The sequence below is a fragment of the Olea europaea genome, unplaced genomic scaffold (assembly GCF_002742605.1).
Source record: "Olea europaea var. sylvestris unplaced genomic scaffold, O_europaea_v1 scaffold673, whole genome shotgun sequence".
Lineage (NCBI taxonomy): Eukaryota > Viridiplantae > Streptophyta > Magnoliopsida > Lamiales > Oleaceae > Olea > Olea europaea.
In genome coordinates, this window is record NW_019265111.1 from 171,124 (window position 1) to 184,175 (window position 13,052).

A 13,052-nucleotide genomic window follows, 5' to 3' on the forward strand; every position below is an offset into this window, starting at 1 on the left:
CTGGATACCAGAAATATGCCAGGGACTAAGTCCCTCAGGAAAGGAAAGTTGAGGTGGATACATCCACCAACTATGCTATTGATCAATCTCACGAGGTACCATTCAACCACTTCAGTTCGAAAGAAAAACGAACCAATTGATAACTTGCCTTCAAATCCTCCACTTAGAAATAGGCGTGAGAGGAGAGTAGAACTGGTAAGGAATCGAGTAGGACCATCTCAACCACCTCGGGAACATAAGTAAGAGGAGATGAAGATTCTGATGAGCCATAAAGGTCCTACGATCTTGATGACGATGATGATAATCTCCCATTTTCCTAAGGGATTAGGAATGTTCCTGTCCTAAATCACTTCACGCTCTATAAACTCCCCAAATATGATTGAAGAGGCGATCTTGCAAAACACCTCAACAGCTAAACTAATATGAGCCTAAAAGTAGCCACCTCAGCCATGAAGTGTAGAGCCTTCCATTTAACCCTAGTGGAGCAATTGACGTGTGTTATTCCAAGCTCCTGGAAGGAAGCATCCAAAGCTGGTTGGACTTTAAGAAGGCTTTCCTTAAATGCTTTGCCATGAGTAAAGAGGAAAATGGCTAATACAATGTCTTCAGGACATAAGGCAGCAACAAGGAGAGTTATTGAAAAATTTCCCTTCTCATTTTACTGATGAGATGACCTATTGCATGCAAGTCATAGACAAGGAGGCACTAATAGCCCTAAACAGAGGATTAGATATGAACACTCTCTTCTAGAGATGTGTAAAATAAAGACCTTATCAGTTATGATGCCTTACTAGAAATGATATAGCATGAGATCACCAATTAAGAATTGATAGATCATCGAAACAGGGCAAACATAAGACTTTCACCTCCTCAATGTAAAGAAGAAGTGGTCCTACCTCTCACTTTTGGTTGCAGCAACAATAAGTGCAGTACTTACTTTGGCTTATGAGGAAGTGAACACTAGTGCGAAAACATACCAAAGCAGACCAACAATTTTTCACACGGGGAGACGAAGGGGATGAGGCGCTGAACCTAGAAATAGGGATAAAACTCCTCTCTATTGTACATACGACCACTCTTATAGCTATAGCGCTATTGGTTGTAGGGATATTACTAAACATCCTAACAATCAAAGAAGAAAAATGAGTCCGCACAAGAGCCGAGCCTCCTGAGCAAGATCGAAAACATAGGAACAATGAAGTGAGGCTTCCTAATAGAAGGGATCCCTTGTGAAGGTAAGAGAGTGATGGAGAAAGATCTATAGAAGGTCGGAGATAAATAAGGAGCCCCTCAGCAAATGTTGATCGTGAGCCCATCCGAGAAATTGACATGATTTTTGTAGGCCCATATGTCGAGAAATAAAATAGAAACTCCTAAAGAAAGTATGCTAAGATAGCCAAGGATCCCCTAATGGTGAGCTTTCTCGTTAGTAACTGATGAGAATCATGGAGGGCAAACTAACAAGGATCCATTTCATATTTTGGAGTGATACGAATCAATTAGAAGAGAATATCCCAAACCAATTAGATATCAAAAGAAATATGAAGTACTGCAAAAATGCACACGGTGTACAAAAATGTGTATAACTTTCAGCTTGGTTGTTGAATTTTCATCCATAAGTACAATCTGGAAACATTTTTTTATTCTGCACAAGGTGATAGGATGACTATGTCTAACTATTGGGGGTCAAAATAGGTTGTTTATGTAATACCCCGAGCTTCACGTTATACATATGGCCAATATGATTCATGCATTTCATGCTAATTATATTGTCATTTGCATCATTTTCCTATTTCTTTCTCTTAAAATGGTACTTTCGATCATCGAGACTTTAAAATCTTTATATGATGATAATCTTTGACTCCTTGACCTAGGTGTTGAACTTTACATTGAGCTATGATAGAAAATTAGGTTAACTAAATGTTGGAGATTGGCTTGGTAAGTAATGAAAAATCGAAAAGGTCAGAGATTAATATCGACAAAGGTTCAAGTTTTCCATTCAGTTGATCGAGGTCACCTTAAACCCTAGATAGGTATTGACATATTTGGTACATGAGGCATAAAGTGAGTTGATCACGATGCAATAATATATGTTTCCTATGATGTTATAATATTGAGGTGCAAATTGTTGAAATCGGCCGAGAATCGGGAGTCGATCAGATAAGTCATTATATGAACGGTTGAGGAATTAGTTCTATAATATATTTTGGAATCTTATGGCAAGTGAAATGGATTGTAAACATGTCAAAATAAGACAAGGATACTTGATTTGTACCTGTAAAGATAGATATAAAATCAGATTATACCACAAGTGACCACCTCATGCTCGAACACCTCGTGCTTGGGATGTTTGTCATTTTAACACTCAATTTCTTCAACCCTAAGGCATCAATCTCGTGTCTACTCCTAGGAACTTAATATAGGATGAATATATATCTTAAAAGTCACAAATGGATTCAAATATAAAGGTTGAAAGTCAAGTATTGCTGCAAAGAAGACACATCATACTTGGACAGCTCATGTTTAAGGATACTTGTTCTTTGTTCAAATTTTTCTACACCCTTAAGCAATACTCACAATCATAGTCCTTAAGACTACTTATACTTCTCTTAAATAAGACATTTAACCTTCCAAATTTATCCTCAAGTGACCCCAAGAGAAAGAAAGAGCAAAGGAAGCAAAGAGAAATAGAAAAACAAGAAAAAGAAATTACAGTTTGAGCAGGTTAGTTCAACTCACGGTTTTGAAGTTTTTCCTTGGTTATTTTGGGTGTTTTATAACCTATTCAAACTCTGAACTCGCTTGGAATTATGTGGCAAGTTTTGGATAATTTTATGATGGCAAAATAGGGGAGATTAATTACAAGAACTTGAGGGAAAACAACCTGGGCAGAGATGTAGGTTGCTGGATTTGAGTGGTTTATACCTTGATTTTGGGATGATACTTAGTGTGTAACTTATATATATCAATATGAACGTTTTTATATGTAAGTATGAAGTGTAGAAATGATTTTTAATGGCCTATAATTCTATTGATAACATACTAATACAATGGAAACTGAAAACTGTCACAAGGAAAATAAAATTGCCTGATTTTGTGTAGTGGAAAATGGACTATTTTTGAAGCTCAAAACCCTTCATTTGTCACAACCTTATGACCTGATTATCTTCACATATATGTTATAGGCAGGTGTTAAGAATTTGGGAGTCATCGGATATAGTTAAGGAGGTGAAAAGGGATTGGAAAAATAATTAGACGGTAATGAAAATCTGAAAACAGCTTCTGTCCATTTAGGTATTTAACGTGATTTCAACATTTATATGTCCAATAATGATCTCTTGGGCCTAAAAAATAGATTACAAGGAGTAATAAGTTAATTAAAACAATTGGATGAAGTTGATGTTCATAATTGGACTCGACAAATAGCGAGACTTACGGGATTAGTTTGTAATGCCGTCGGTAACTTGAAATAATGATTTTGTCTAAATTGTTTTGGCGTAAATGGACGTATTTTGGGATTATGTGTGTTAAGGTTATTAAATGGAGGATTGTCTTTAATATTAGATGGTAATGCAGGCGATTTTTTGACGTTGAGCAAAAAATAAAATTGATATACACTCCATAGGAGTTTGCACACACAAAGGCAAAAGGTAAGTAAAAATCCATTTGCAACTACGATGCAAGAGTCTAGTATTTGTGATATGGTAATCTCAGAATAGCTAATAACTTTGATAAGAGGTTTATTGCACATTATATGATGGTTATGATCGTTGAGTATGAGGCATCGATTTTAACTAAATATGTATTCATGAGCATTTTCATATGTATGCACGACATGTGATCATGGTAGAAAATCCTGCATGTGAAACATAATTTCAAATTGAGTTTTTCTTATAAATATTTTATTGACCACTATTAGGACACCGAGACATGTGAGACATGCTTATGTGATATGTTTTGTCATCGCGGGTGATATTTCCTGGGTGATTGCAAAGGTAAATAGGGGATGGGCTTTTAGTCATCACGGGGAGGGTGGATCACTCGACTATGCCCTTGTGATATTATGATTATTGGCAATGTCGGTGGGATACTTATTGGGGGATCATAGAGGTAGTTAGGGGATAAGCCTTTAGTGGTCACGAGAGGATGGCCCACTCCCCGATGTTGATTTCATATTGGCCATTTGACTATTGATTATTGATATTGATATTATGCAGAGCTCTATCCGGTGCATGGTAGGTGGGTCAAGGACCCAATGAAATGAAAGATTTCAAATAAAATGATTTCGAGTCAACTTTGATGTATAATGGAATATGATGTATCTTTATCGTGATGTTTAAAATAAATGACATAATGACATATATCGTTATTATTCATATTCATGACATGCATGATTTTTGCTTACTAAACATTGATTTATGTAGTTTTTGCATTATAGGTGAGCATGAAACTACACAGAGAGCACGGCTAGCTGTGGAGCTCTTACAAGATTTCAGAGTTCCATGTACATGGATGACAATCTTTAGAGTTATTTTGTAGGCTGTTATTTTGAGCTTATGCTCTATTGTGTTATGTGTTGAGGATCCTGTGTTGTATATCTTTTGACATGGCCTGTAGACATGTTTATAACCTCAGAATGTATATGTTGGATTATGTTGATATGATTTTGGTTTCGATATAATATATGATCGTCACAGGTGATTATGAGTTGACAAATAAGGACATAATTGTAAAAATGTCGATGTCGTTTTATCAGGTGAAAAAATTATGTGGAATTCTATGTCTAGGTCGAGTCATCAAGTTCATTCCCACACAGGGTAATGTATAGTTATCTATATAAATGGGGTTGTGACAGTTTAGAAGTCCATTTTTTGTTTTCATATTTTGAATTAGTTTAAGAGTATTTTTGTTATTTGTAGTATTTTAGTTAATTTTAATTAGATTTGTTTTGTAGTTTATTTGGATTTGTATTTAGGATTAGAGTCATTTGTAGCATTTTAGTTTTTATTTAGATTTGTTTTGTAGTTTATTTGAATTTGTTTTTAGAATTAGAGTTTTGCTTTTGATTAGGAGTTTATTTTATGCCTATAAATAGTTCATTCATTGTACAATAAAGATATTAATGTTTTCAGAATTAATCATAATTTGAATTTTTTCACTTTCTATCTTGTTCTTAATTGAACATAACTTATCAAATATTTTTAATATTTATGGCATTCAAACTATTCGAACTTATCAAAGATTCATACTCTTCGTGACGTTCAACAATTTAAGGTTCATAAATTTTGTGATCATGGAGTCAATGTATTATTTGCAATTGTCTTGGTTATTTGGTTCAATAATTTATCGAGTCGAGCTTTCAAACAATCTGAGTAAGATTACTGAGTCTTGTGATCAAAGGGTTAAAATATTGTTGACAATTGTGTTAGTTATTTGGTTCAATATTTCTGAATCAAACTCAAATCTTTGGTTTATTGGATTTCTTGGGTTTTGTTTAATCTTGTGTAGGTTTCGTAGCTTCAATTGCTATGTGAGTTCGCATTAGTAACAGCCAACCCTTCATTCAGAGCAGGGCTCAACCCATCACATTCACCCAAGATGATGCTGTTGGAGTGCATTATCCACATTGTTACACCAGTAATTAGAGCTGTTGTGGCCCAAAATGATCTCAAAAGAATGATAGTAGACAAGGAAAGCTCAGCTAACATCATATTTGGAGCCACATTTGATAAAATTGAAGTGGATCATGAGTTAACTCTAATGAATTCCCCTTGTATGGGTTCATTAGCGATAGTATTATCCTAATAGGAAAAATCACTCTAGCAATAGAGATTAGGATGACAACATTCACGGCTCACCATTTTATGGAATTTTTAGTGGTAGACAATCGTTCTGCTTATCATAAAGTGCTTGGGAGATCAGCCTTGAAGGAACTATGGGCCATTACGTCTATCCACTACCTATGTATGAAGTCCTCAATAGAAAATGACATCGCCACAGTCAGGGATGATTAGAGAAGTGCTAGGGCTTTCTACTCCAACTATCTTATAGAAGCTGAACCAAGGAATGTTCATGTCATTTTAATGGATATTGATGCAAGCGACAACCCCGAATAAGGGCAATGACATCGAGATGATAGATGCCTCTGAAGGAGAGGCTATTTTTGAAGTACAATAAACTCATGAAGAAGGGAGAGTTGCTGAAGATTTAGTTAATTTTGATGAACTGGATCCCTGCATAAATGAGAACGAACCATGAACAGCCCTAGTCGAGGAACTAGAAAGCTTTACATTGTATTATTGGGATAATTCCAGGTCCTTGTAGGTTGAAAAAACTTGCCAACAGTAGCAAAAGACAAGTTAAAAATGTTTTTTTATAATTACCTAAATGTCTTTGCGTGGAAACATGAGGAAATGGTTGCTGTTGATCCAAAGATTAGCTATAATCACTTGAAAATCAATCCAAATGCTACCCCATACTAGCAGGAAAGGATAGACTTTAATCCAGAAAGATATGAGACCTTGAAAGATGAGGTAAAAAAAGCTAATTGACAATCGCTTCATTCGAGAATCGACTTATTCGAACTCAATATCAAACCCCATTCTAGAATAGAAGCACAATGGAAAATGGAGAGAATGTGTGTGGACTTTTCCAATCTTAACTAAGGTTTCCTTAAGGAACTTTTCCACTTCCATAGATAGATCAACTCGTTCACTTTACTGCGGGCATAAACTACTGAGCTTCATGGATACATACTCAGGCTACAACCAAATCCCAATGTACCCAGTAGATGAGGAACATACGTCCTTTATAATAGATAGATGTCTCTATTGCTACAAAGTGATGCCCTTTGGGTTGAACAGTGTGAGGGCCACATTCCAAAGATTGGTTAATAGGATGTTTGCAGACCTCATGGAAAAACTGTGGAGGTATATGTGGATGACATGTTTGTGAAAAGTTTAAAGATAGAAGATCATGTTAAGTACTTCAACGAAGCCTTTCAAATACTTTGGAGGTACGTGATGAGGCTTAATCCCGTCAAAGTGCTTTCGGAGTCGCCTCCCAAAATTTTTTAGGCTATACGGTCAATCAGAGAGGTATTGAGGCCACCCTAGTAAAGGTTAAAGCTCTAAATGAAATGAGGTCACCTCTAAAGCCTAAGGAAGTACAAAGTCTTACTGAATGCTTGACAACCGTGAGTTGCTTCGTCTTAAAGACAACAGAGAAATGTTGTCATTTCTTTAAAGATTTGAAATTGAGAAACATGTTTCAATGGATGGAGGAATGCGAAGTGACCTTACAAGAGCTGAAAAAGCATTTTTGGGCAAGTTCCACTCCTTTCCAAACCTAAAGTTGGAGAGTCTTTGCAACTATACTTGGCTGTAACCATAGATGCTATTAGTTCAATGCTCACAAAGGAAAAAGAAAGCTACCAATTGCCAATATAGTATGTTATTAAGGTACTCCTAGTAGTAGAGACCGATTATCAAGACGGAGAAGTTGGCTCTCTCACTTGTAACGGCTTCCCAAAAGCCGAGGCCATATTTTTAGGCCTATACTATACAAGTACTCACCAACTTCTCCCTCAAGAGAGTGCTGCAAAAGCTAGACGCCTTAGGAAGGTTAATAAAATGGGCTGTAGAACTTAGTAGACTTGATGTTGTCTTTAAAGGAAGGATTCCTGTTAAAGGACAGGCCTTGGTAGATTTTGTGATAGAATTCACCCTTATTCCAAAAATGGAAGAAGAAATGAAACTTGCCAAACCACCCACTTGGAGCCTTTTCGTTGATGGCTCCTCGAAAGATATTGGATCTAGAGTAGGGGTAGTCCTGGTTAGTCCAGAAGGGCACAAGCTTAATTGTGCTATAAGGTTCGGCTTCAAGGCCACCAATATACAGTGAAATATAAGGCCCTTCTAGCTGGCTTCAAATTAGTTAGGAAGATGCAAGTGAAAAAGATTGGTCATCAGCAGCAATTCTCAGTTTGTAGTTAGCCAGGTTAATGGCAATTTTTCAGCCAAAGACAAAAACATGGTTGCTTTGGATAATGGATGATAATTCAACTTTACAAATTTTATGGAAAAATATCATATGCCAGTTCGAAATCTCCCATTCAGTTGTTTTGAATAATGGATGACAATTTGATAACAAGAAGGTCAGAAGCTTATGTGAGGAGTTAGAAATTAAAAAGCATTGTTCTTTCCCACATCATCCTCAGGCTAATTGGTAGGTAAAAGTCGTCAATGAGACCATCAATTACACACTCAAGAGAAAATTGGACGCACTAATGGGGATTGGGTGGATGAACAACCTCAAGTCTTATAGGATATCAAAACTATTAGTAAAATAGCTACAGGAGAGATTTCTTTCTCCATGGCTTACGGACCTGAGGCTATGAGTCTAGTTGAAGTGGTATGCCATCTCCTCGTGATGTATATATTAACGATCTGTCTAATGACGAGTTGAGAAGGGGTGAACTAGACTTTCTTAAAGAAATAAATCCAAAATAAAATTAACTGTTTACTAGCGAAAGTTGACAAGGTATTACAACTCTAAGGTCAAGAAAAAGTTATTTCGCCTGAATGATTTTTTGCAATAAAGGGTGTTCCTATCTTTTAAAGAACCAGAAGTGGGGACACTTGGCTCCAATTGGGAGGGTCCTTATCGCATTTGAGAAGAAGTTCGACTAGGAACCTATGAATTGAAAGTGTAGATGGAAAGGCATAGCCTCATTCATAGAATGTTGAGCATCTGCAAAAGTACTACAAGTGAAAATACAAACGAATTTCATGTATGATTTGCGTAAATTGAATAAAAGTCTGCTTTATTGAAAGTCTTTGTTGAAAAGAAAAAATACCCTACATTGACAAAAGTTAAGGGAGAAGCCTCTGAACGGATAAATTGTCCCTAAAAATCATGTGCACTTCAATGAAGTGGTGGATCCTAAAATGAATCACCTCGTAACTCACGAAGTTATTTAAGGAATCTTAAGAGGTGGATTTGAAAATGACCCTTAACTAAAGTTTAAGGGAACCTTAGCATGAATTAACTACTTAGCCCCATGCTCAAAAAAATAAATAAAAAGCACATGAGCTTCCAAAACTTGTACAAATTACAAATACAAACAAGTATCAAATAACAAAACGAAGTGCTACAAGGAAATGAATTCATAAATGAAAATACAGTAAAGATAGTAAATAAGAAAAATGTGCTTCATTCAATAAAGAAAATATTATAACTGTGGGCCTCGAGCCATATACATGGAATAGAAAAGAAAAATTTAAAAAGGCCGAGTCATTAAACATGTTGGAAAGGGGGAGGAACAAAGGGTATAATGTCATTGGGAGCCACTTTTTTTCGTTTCTTCAGTAGGTTTGTAACAACCCAAAATTTACAATAAAATAAATGAGTCGTCACCAAAAAATCATTTTATTTATTTAAAGTTGGATTATTGGCAAGTGAATTTTGTAATTTCATACCGTAGGAAAAATTCTCACTTAAAGTAATCAATCAGTTCAATGTCATGAAGACTTCTATAAATACAATAAAAACAATTTATTAATCAAGTTGTCATGGCACCATTAAGGCATAAATTGCTAATTTAGCTGTATTGACCTGTAGTTGACCATATTCATATGCATTATATATGCGTGTAGTAGGTGCATCGTGTGTGTGAGAGGGCAAGACATAACCATACATGTGTAGCTAATGCGATAAACATAAAGTTCACACGATAAAATCACACATGCATAAATATTACATTTTATTCTACATAATTGATTGTAAAACAAATTTTGTTCCCACAAATCTACAAACACCTAAGGAATACATAGTCAAATAAATCATATTTCTTATCTCTAAATAAAAATCGATGGAATAGCAAAACTAAGGAAAAAGTTGAAATTTAAAATGTTTTTGTCACGTTACACTGAAATTAATTCTTGGCACCACGAATGCACCTCATCACCCGCCAATCAACGACTCCTTCAATCCTGTAAGAGTAGAAGGAAATGGTGAGTATATAGAAATACCCAGTAAGATACGAGTAATTGTGCAATCCTGATTAAAAGTATTAAATCATGTGTCAAAAATATCATACCGTCATATTATATCTTTAGAATAGGTAAGAGCTCGTATCATATCATATTTTTGGTATCGGATGGACATTTCATATCATATCATATCTTTTATGAGTATAACATTTATTAATATGAAGAAATAATTTAAATGGGACGAACCACTTGCACCACGTAACCCTACCTTGTAAGATTGAATAAATTCTTGAAAGATGAAATCCAAAATCACGTTCCAAATCCTCTAACTTTTTGGCTGCCTTAAGCGAAAACTGCCTTATGGGACCCTTTTGTGCATTATTTATGCTGGAAACAAATACCCAAGTGCGTATATACATGCGCGTGTGGTGAATATTGGTGTAAATAGATTATAAAATGGTGAAAACGTGTGCCACAAGAAATTTGGATAGAGGTCTCAAATGATAAAGTCATGACAACACTTTCTTCTGCTTGTGAAACGTGGTTGGAGGTGGAGAGTTATAATGCATAAATCTGGATCAAATTATTTGTGATTAGGATGTATCTAACAAGAAATCAAGTGGAGGGCTCAATGAAAAAAACCAATTAAATTAAATAAAATACTAGAAAATATCAATTTCTTTAAGGCTTAGCTTATTCGAATCAACTTTTTCTTGGGCCTAAACTACATGATTAAATAAGAGCTATCCAACGAGCCCAATATCGATCTATAAAATCTCATTTTATCGATATTTAATTATTGCTCCGTCAATATCTACATTTTAACCCAGATAAAATCGAAATTTACTATATACTTTAGTCCCTAATCTTTCAAAACATTAAAATATAGCATACAAAAATTAAATTATATTCTACCAAATTTTTGGGAAATTACAATCTCCCTTCCTTAAAATATTTTCGTCATTGAAAATTTACCTTAACTAATCGAAGAGCTTTGGATACTTGGTTCAAAACTCCTCTTCTTTCTCTTAAGTTGACTCATCAAGTCCATGATTTCACCATTGGACTTTGACTAGAAGAACTTCCTTGTTTTTGAGTTGATGTACTTTTCTATCCAAAATCAACGTCGCAATTTCTTCATATGACATGTCTTTTTATACGTCCAATGTCCGATAACTTACCACATGATTGAGATCATAAACATATTTTTTGAGCATCGAAACATAAAACACATAATGTACTACTGCGAGTTTAGGTGGTAAGGGAGGTCGGTATGCCACAACGCCAATCCTTTCAAGAATTTCAAAAGGTCCAATAAATCGAGGTGACAACTTTCCCTTCTTATCAAATCTCAATACATCCTTTATGGGTGCTACTTTAAGAAAAGCTTTGTCGCCAACACTAAATTCCAAATTCTTTCTTCTACCATTGGCATAACTTTTCTGTCTGTCCTTTGCTATTTTTATTCTGGTCCTAATCTTGTCAATCGCCTCAACTGTCCGTTCAATAATTTCAGGGCCCAAAATTCTATTCTCTCCGATGTCATCTCAATGAATATGAGTTCTGTACTTTTTACCATAAAGAGCTTCATATGGGGCCAGGAAACAACTATTTTAAGCAAACTCCACTAACGACAGATGTGTCTCCCAACTATCGCCAATATTCAAAACACATGCCCTTAACATATCTTCAAGAGTTTAAATGGTTTTTTCTGATTGTTTGTCCATTTTTGGATGGTAAGCAGTACTAAATTTCAATTTCGTGCCCATGGCTACCTACAAACAATTTCAAAATTTCAATGTGAACCTCGGGTCTTTATCTGAAACAATGATGATAGGAACTCCATGCAATTTGACTATCTCCTTGATGTATAACTATATGAGTTGTTCGATATTGAAATTTATTTTGATTGACAAAAAATGGGCTGACTTCGTCAAACTATCAACCACTATCCAAATAGCATTATGACTCTTGCTGATCTCTAAAGACCTACTACGAAGTCCATCACTATGTATTTCCATTTTCATTTTGGAATATTCAATGGTTTCGACAGTCCTGATGGCCTTTGATACTCTCCTTAACCTGCTGACAGACTATACATTTCTCCACGAATAGACCAATTCCTCTTTTCATATTTCTCCATCAAAATGTATCTCGAAAATCTCGATACATTTTTGTACCGTCTGGATGTGTAATATATAGTGTGGAGTGAGTCTCTTCCAATATCTCATTTTTTATACTTTCATCTTTTGGTACACAAAACCTTCATTTAAAAGTTAGCACGTTATTCGCAGATACTTCAAATCCTATACGTTTGTTTGTACCAACCTCAGCTTTTATCTTTCGTAGAAAAGGATCCTTATCCCGTGCTTCCTTGATTCGATCCCGAAGAGTAGGTCTACTCATAAATGCTCTAATTCTAGCTGTAGTATGAGTTGACGGCGTGACGACTTCCAATCTCAATTTCTCAAAGTCTTTTATCAAATGTTTCTGCACCTTGGGTAAAACTGCTAACTGCAATCCTATCTTCCTGCTTAAGGCATTTGGGACTACATTAGTCTTACTCGAATGGTAATGAATTGTGCAGTCATAATCTTTTACTAACTCCAATCATCTCCTCTCTCTCATAATCAGTTCCTTCTGTGTGAAGAAGTATTTGAGACTCTTGTGTCTGTATAAATTTCACACTTCCCACCTAGAGATAGTGACGCCATATCTTTAAGGCGTGAACTATCACTGCAAGCTCTAAGTCGTGCTTTGGGTAGTTTTGATCATACTGATTCAATTGTCTTGAGGCATAAGTAACTACTTTTCCATGCTGCATTAGCACACAACCCAAAGCCTACTTGTAGGAATCACTGTAAATTATAAATCCCTTTGAAGCTTCAGGTATCGTCAATACAGGAGTCGAAACTAGTCTCTGCTTAAGTTCTTGATAACGTTTTTCTCATTTTTTCATCCATTGAAACTTCACACCCTTTTTTGTCAACTGAGTCATCGGTCCTGCTATTTTTGAGAAATCCTCAATAAATCATCTATAATGGCCAGCTAGTCCCAAGA